This window comes from Echinops telfairi, unplaced genomic scaffold, assembly GCF_000313985.2.
Source record: "Echinops telfairi isolate 266 unplaced genomic scaffold, ASM31398v2 ScPeMD7_6;HRSCAF=24_0, whole genome shotgun sequence".
Classification (NCBI taxonomy): domain Eukaryota; kingdom Metazoa; phylum Chordata; class Mammalia; order Afrosoricida; family Tenrecidae; genus Echinops; species Echinops telfairi.
The window spans coordinates 4,240,917-4,248,511 of NW_022103902.1; positions in this window are offsets into that span (position 1 = coordinate 4,240,917).

Sequence of the window (7,595 nt, forward strand, 5' to 3'; positions counted from 1 at the left end):
CAGCATATCAAACATAAGTCTCTCTTCTTTTTTCATGTGTGCATGTATTTCTATCAGTCTTCCTCTAATAAGTGCCCTTGCTGTGTCCCAAAGACTTTGGTACATCATATTTTCATTCTCATTGGTTTCTAAGTTTCACCTCTGATGTCAGCCAATACACATTTCTTTTGCAATAGAGAATTATTCATCCTCCAATAGTTTGCCCTTGTTTTCTACATCGTCCTTCTGTTGATTTCCAGCCTTATGGTAGAGTGATAAAGACAGACTTTAAGATTGCTACCGCTGCTTTTTTTTGCATTGCCATATTCTTGGTATATTTTTCTCCAGCCTTTAATTCTCAACCTGTTTTCAACTGTAAGCTATCAATGTGTTATATTTTCTGAGCAGTCTGATAGCCTCTGCTTTTTAAAGCCTGAGCTGATTCCATGGATATTCAATGTTATTACATAGATCTGTGCACTCTGTGATGTAATCTTGTACCTTTTGTGTTGGTTGTTTTTCTACCTACCTTTCTTATCAGTTTGTGTTGTGTGTGTGATTCATTCATGCCTTCTTTCCACTTTTGAGCTAATGGTATATAGGGGATTGTCTCTTTATAACCCTCCCGATGGAGTTTTTCTATGTAATGGTCTCTTATTTGAGCTCAGTGAGTTTTGACCTTCTGCCGATACTGGATCAGCAAGGATCATTTTTAGGGTTGCGTTTCTTTTTATCTATTCTTCAAGTTTTCCTTGTCTGGGAAGATGGACAAAGTGGGAGGGCTTGCTCTTCCTGACTTTAGCATGTATTACAAAGCCACAGTGGTCAAAAGAGTGTGGTACTGGTATAACCACAGATATTTGGACCAATGGAAAAGAACTAACAACCCAGAAATAAAAACATCAGCATACAGGCAACTGATCTTTGATAAGGGACCAAAAAATATCAAATGGGAAGCAGATGACCTCTTCAATAAGTGGTGCTTATTGAAGAAAAAAATCCGAAAAAAACGGATTTTTACCTGCAGAAAAATGAAGCAAGACCCTTCCCTCACTACATGCACAAGAATAAACTCAAGGTGGATCACAGATCTTGAGGTAAAACCCCAAAATATTAGGGTCATTTATGAGGGAATTGGGACAATCCTGAGAAACTTAGCACAGGGAATACATAGGGTATTGGAAACAGGGAAGGATACAAATACAGAGGAGGCACAAATTGATGAGTGGGATATACTAAATAAAACATCTGTGTACATTGAAAGAATTCACCAAGAGAGCAATAAGAGAGCCCACAAACTGGGAAAACATCTTTAGCAATAATACATCAGACAAAGGTCTTATTACTATAATCTGTAATTATCTGCTAGCTTACAATAAGAAAAAAACTAACTTCCCACTAAGGAGGTGGGCAAAGGATCTGAAAAGAAGTTTCATGAGGGAAGAAATCCGAATGGCCAATAAACAAATGAAAGAATGTTCCCAATCATTAGCCATAACAGAATTTCAAATAAAAACAACTATGAGATACAACCTAACACCCTCAAAGATAGCCCAACTAAAAAAATCAGAAAGTAACAAGTGTTGGAGGGGCTGTGGGGAGATAGGAACTCTCATCTACTGCTGGTGGACCTGTAGGTATGTACAGTCATTATGGAAATCGATTTCGTGATAGCTAAAACAGATGGAAATCGAGCTACAATACTACCCAGCAATTCCCCTGCTGGGCATATACCCAGAAGAGGCAAGAAACAAACCATGACCAGACATCTGTGCTCCAATGTTCATTGTAGCACAGTTCACAATTGCAAGGAGTTGGAAACAACCCAAATTTCCATCAACAGACAAATGAATCACAAAACTGGTACATACATACAATGGAGTACTATGCATCCCTAAAACGCAGCAAAGAACACATTGCCTGAAGCACATTGCCACATGGGAAGAACTGGAGGAAATCATGCCAAAGAAGTAAGTCAAGCACAAAAGGACAATTACAACATGAGTCCACTGAGGTAAGCTTAAAAAACAAAAAACGGGGCATAGGGGGAAAGCTACTATATACATACACCCCTGGAGTGATGTCCAGCAACTATGGCAGTGGCCAAACCCAATCCAAGGATACATACGGCAGCCAACTAATAAGAGGGGGAAAGAAATAGAAATTTAAAAAAAGACATTAGTAGGGGGGGAGCAGGGCACTAATCCACCCAAGGGGAGGGTATTGTTTATATCTCCACAGGAGAGTGAGAGAGTGTCCAGGCTTCAACCCAATAAGCCAAGACATGAATGCAACATACCGGCATGTACCAGGGAACCAATAGAGAGGGCTGTGGGGCCGTCCCCAACCCCAGCTATGTGGACCCCCTCCCCTTCAGAAGAATGCACTTCAGAGGACAGCACTTGGACTACATCTTGGGAAGTGGGGCGTGTCAGATTAAAGCACAGAGGAGCAACAGAAAGGGATGGAGAGGGAGGAGAGGACATTCTGGCCCACCAATCTCCAAGGACGATGTTCATGCTTGGAGCAGAGAACACATGGGGAGGACCCTAGGGCGGCCCCACCATGAGATACAGAATCCCTCACTGAACCATGGCAGTGTGGGGGACAGCACTGGAGACACTGCGCGGGATTAGTGTCTCCATGCTCTGGTCTTATCATGCTGGGGTGAGGATCTGAGGGCATGTAGCAGAGCAGCAAGGAGAGTAGAGTGATGAAACCCCCTGGGGAATACCAAAAACAGACGTTGGAGACAGAGTGTGGCACCCCATCAGACTCGACTGAAAAACACTCATAAAGGCCAACAAACCGACCTTGAACTATTTATAGACTTTTCCATTTTTGTCAGTGGCTTTCTTTTTGTTATTATTTTGTTTTTGGTTGTTGTTGTTATTATTTCGTTGGTTTTGACTTCCTTTGTTGTTTTATTTGGCTTTGCCAGGTTTTTGCACTTATTAATGCATCTGCATGTCTAGCTAGATAAGATCAGCGGGATAAATAATTTGGAGATGAAAAGAACAGGACCAATGGTTCCAGAGGGATATTGGGGAAGGGGAGGAGGGAAAAAGGAAGGGGGTGGGTAACCAGCCCAGGGACAAGGGAACAACAAGTGAACTATAATGAATGGAAGGAAAGTCTTAGGATGCCTAGACAGGCTTAATCAAGGGCAATGTAGCAATGAAGAATTAGTAAACCCGAATGAAGGCTAAACTTGATGGTGGGACAAGAGGAATGTAAAAGGAAATAGAGGAAAGAACCAGGAGGCAAAGGACATTTATAGACACCTAAATACAGGCATGTACATATGTAAATCCATATATAACGAGAGAGGAATAGAACTATGTGCTCATATATATATGTTAAGAATTAAGTTTGTTGATGGACATTGGGTCTTGACTGAAGTACTCCCTTAAGACAATAACACTTTGTTTTAACAATCCGGCATTCTGTGATGCTCACCTTCCTGGCTTGATTGCTCAGACAAAATGGGTGCATAAGCAAATGTAGTGAAGAAGGTTGATGGTGCCCGACTATCAAAAGATATAGTGTCTGGGGTCTTAAAGGCTTGAAGATAAACAAGCGACGATCTAGCTGATGCAACAAAGCCCACATGGAAGAAGCACAACAGCCTGTGTGATCATGAGGTGTCAATGAGATTAGGAATCAGGCATATAAAACCCAGAACAAAACCACACCCAAGGAGAATAGGTGTGTGTGTGTGTGTGTCATGGAGTGGAAACTCAGTGCCCAACTGTAGACAATTTGGCATCACCTCACAGAGGGGTCACAGAGAAGAGATTAGCCAGTCAGGGTGAAATATAGCACTGATGAAGCACACAACTTTCCTCTAGTTCTTTGGTGCTTCCTTCACTCCATTATCATAACCTCAATTCTACCTTACAAAGTGGATTAGACCAGAACATGCACACTGCTACAGATAAGAGCCTGCAACACAGGGAATCCAGGATAGGTAATCCCCTCAGGCCCAACAAGGAGAGTAGTGATACCAGGAGGATTAGGGGAAGGTGTGGGGAGAAAAGGGAAATCAATCACAAAGATCAAACTAGAACCTACTCCCAGGGGGATGAATAATGGAAAAGTGGGTGAGTGACTACAGAGGACGATGTAAGATATGGAGAAAAAAAAACCAATCTGTAACTTATCAACTGTTGTTGAGGGCGGTGGAGAGATGGGTAAGAAATAGGTAGCTGAGATCAGGGGCTCAAGTGGGAAGAGAATGCTTTGAAAATGATTATGGTGGAATATGTGCAGATGTGCTTGACACACTGGATGAAGGTATGGATTGTAATAAGAGATGTAAGAGCTCCCAATAAATGTATTTAAAAAAATAATAAAAAATAATTACACTAATAACAATGAGTACAAGGAAAAAGAAAATGTTCTATAATTGATTGTGGTAATGATCATGCAACTGATATAACTGAACTATTGTATGATATGTGGGTTAAGTGACAATAAAACTTTAAAAAAGAATAAAAACAACAACAATGAAAGTTTGCAGCAGTGCATCACATCAAGCTGTCAGATTCAGAAGAGGACATGGATCAAAGATTATCATTCTGATGTCAGATATCCTTCTGATAGCAGAGGCTACCAGAAATATATTTACTTGGGAATTATTGATTATTCAAAGGCATTCAACTCTGTGGATCATAACAATCTATGAATAAGATGGGAAAGAATGGTAATTCAAGAATACTTCATTGTATTCCTGTGGAACTTGTACCACTAAGAGGCAATTGTTCAAATAAACTAGGGGATATTCTATGATTTAAAATAAGGAAAGATTTGCAGGATAGTTGTATCTATTCATCATACTAGTCAATCTGTACACTAACAAATAATCCAAGAAGCTGGACTATATGAAGAAGACCATGATATTATGATGGGAGGATATTATAATGGGACTACTTATTGATGAAGAGCAAAGGCTGCAACATTTAGTATGGATTACAACTCAATATTTGTACAACAAAATCTTCACAAATGGACCAAGAGATAACATGATGACTAATGGGAAAAGTTTGAAGTTGCTGAAGATTTCATTTTATTTGAATAAATAATGAACAAACATGGAAGCTGTAGTCAAGCAATGAACACTTTTCTTTCCATGGAGGAGCGATGATGGCAGAGTGGGTAATGCACTGGACTGCTCACCACAAGGTTAGCGTTTCTAGCACCAGCTGTTCCACTGAAGAAGAATGAGACTTTCTCTTCCTGTAAAGAGTTAGTTCCTTAAAACCACAGGGGACAGTTCTACTCTTTCCTATAGGGTCATTATGAGTTGAAATCCACTCAATGGCAGTGAGTTTATTGCATTGGGGAAATCTGTTGCACAAAGACTTCTTTAAAGTGTTATAGAGTAAAGATGTCACTTTAAGTACTAAGGTATACCTGACTCAAACCCTGGTACTTTCAGTCAACTCCTATGTGTATGAAAGCTAGGGAGTGAATAAGGACAACCTGAGAAGAATTAATATATTTGAATGACAGTGTTAGTGAGGAATATTGAAAGAACTATGGACTTCCAAAAGAACAAATTTGTTCTGGAGGATAAACCATCAGAATGTTCTGTGGATGTGAGATTAGTAAGACTTTATATATTCTTTGGCAACATCATCAGGAGGGATCAAGAGCTACACCAAATTCACTGCAGTTGAGTAAATTTCAACACATATTGACTCTATAGGACAGAGTAGAAGTATCCTTGTGTGTTTCTGAGCCGGTAAATCTTTATGGAGATAGGAAGTCTTATCTTTCTCCTGCTGAGTGGCTGGTGGTTTCAAACTGCTGACTTTGTGGTTAGCAGCACACTGGGTCATCAGGTACACCAGCAAGGTCAGCCCCTAGCATAAAGTGTGGAAAAGCAGTGTCATCTAAAATTAGGAAGACCGTTCACGAGATGGGTTATCATTTTAGTTTCAACGGCGGATGCAATCGTAACAGCATAGTAAAGATGGTTCAGGGCAATGTTTCCTTCTGTTGGATCAAGGGTCCCTTGAGTCAGAAGAGATCAGGTGACACCTGACTACAACGAAGAACTGAAGCAGCAAACCATGCCTTGCTCTGACTTGACTGACAGATAGGTATCAAAACTAGAGCCATGATTAAACTGGACTATCTAACACCGTTAAAGGAACTCGTGTCTAATAGTATTTCTTTTAATTCACTTTTAATAAAAAATACAGTGAGACATTAGCTGTAACATTTACACAATTAAGTACCCTTACTTCTATAAGAGAATATCATAAATACTAATCTGTGAATCATTAATCTCTCTTAAATCAGAGTCAACCAAATGGTATGTCTCTTGTTTATATATTTTTTCTTGATAACTATAAAATTAGAGCATTTGAAATAACTACCAGTGGACTCTAAAACTTAAATGAACTGAAAAATTCACTTTGTTGGTGAAACAAGTGTTCTAAAAATACAAATAATGGGATAAAATGTTTTAACCACTTTTCCTAATTTTAAGGGGTATAGAAAATATGCATGTTAGTTTTTTATTCAAGTAACTGAAAGTATGCAGATTATAATCATAGTCTATATTTTCAAAACGGTTCATTCTTGAGTATATTTTAAATCTAAAACCTTCATGGTGAAGGGGATAAAGAATCCTTTATATAGTTTCAAATAAGATTGACACTTACACATCTAGAAAGGATGGCGAGCATATACATAGGAGCAAACCCATATTCTAGAAAACTATTCAAGGTGGTATTGTAATTCCCCTTCCCTTTCAACAGCCTCAGTGATATGAATAATAGCTTCTTTTTTACTGTTGAAATACTGATGTACACAGAGGTTTCTTTCACCATATTATAATTTTCCTCTTAAAATAACAAAAGCCACATTAACTTTTGTGTATCATCTTTCATTTACCTCTTTTCAACTGCCAAAATTTATGCTTTCATTTTTTAAATGAATTGGGACTGCATACAAATTCCATTCCTTCTGTTCATGTGACGAGGAATGCCTAAAGCAACAGGAAATAGAGATTATTAGATAAGCCATTCAAAGGAGGAAATAGACAAAAATGGCCTGCCTGAAGTTTATAGATTGGAAAAAGGCACAGCCAATTAAAAGATGGAGCTACTTAGGGCAAATTACTTGCAATCAAGCTGTTGCTAAATGAGCTTCTTGATGAGGAAGTCAAATTTATGTTGCTTCAAACCATGGAGAAGTGTTAAAGAAGTAGAAAGGTGAGTAAAATGTTAGTACAATTGGACCCAGATAGATTGATAAGAGAAGTTATAGAGGTAATAAAAAGTATTCCTTCTGAAAGAGAAGATTACCCAATAATCAAGGTAAGCAGAGATTTACTTGTGTTTACTTATTAATCAGTAGTAGTGAACAATTTCATGTGGGTTTCACACCATCTTTAGTCTAGCAGGGGTTTTAAATTTGAAAAGGGACTTTGTTGAGAAAGTTTCTGTGGGATTGAGTGAGAGACAGATACCAGTTTTTGTGGTGGAAAGCAGAATCATTTTTGTGATGGAAAATGTAAAACTGTTCATTATAGATTAGTAAGTATGGCAGTCACCTAATCTGGTGTCAATTTAAGGGTTAAGAGTGTAGGGGTGGAGTCTAGG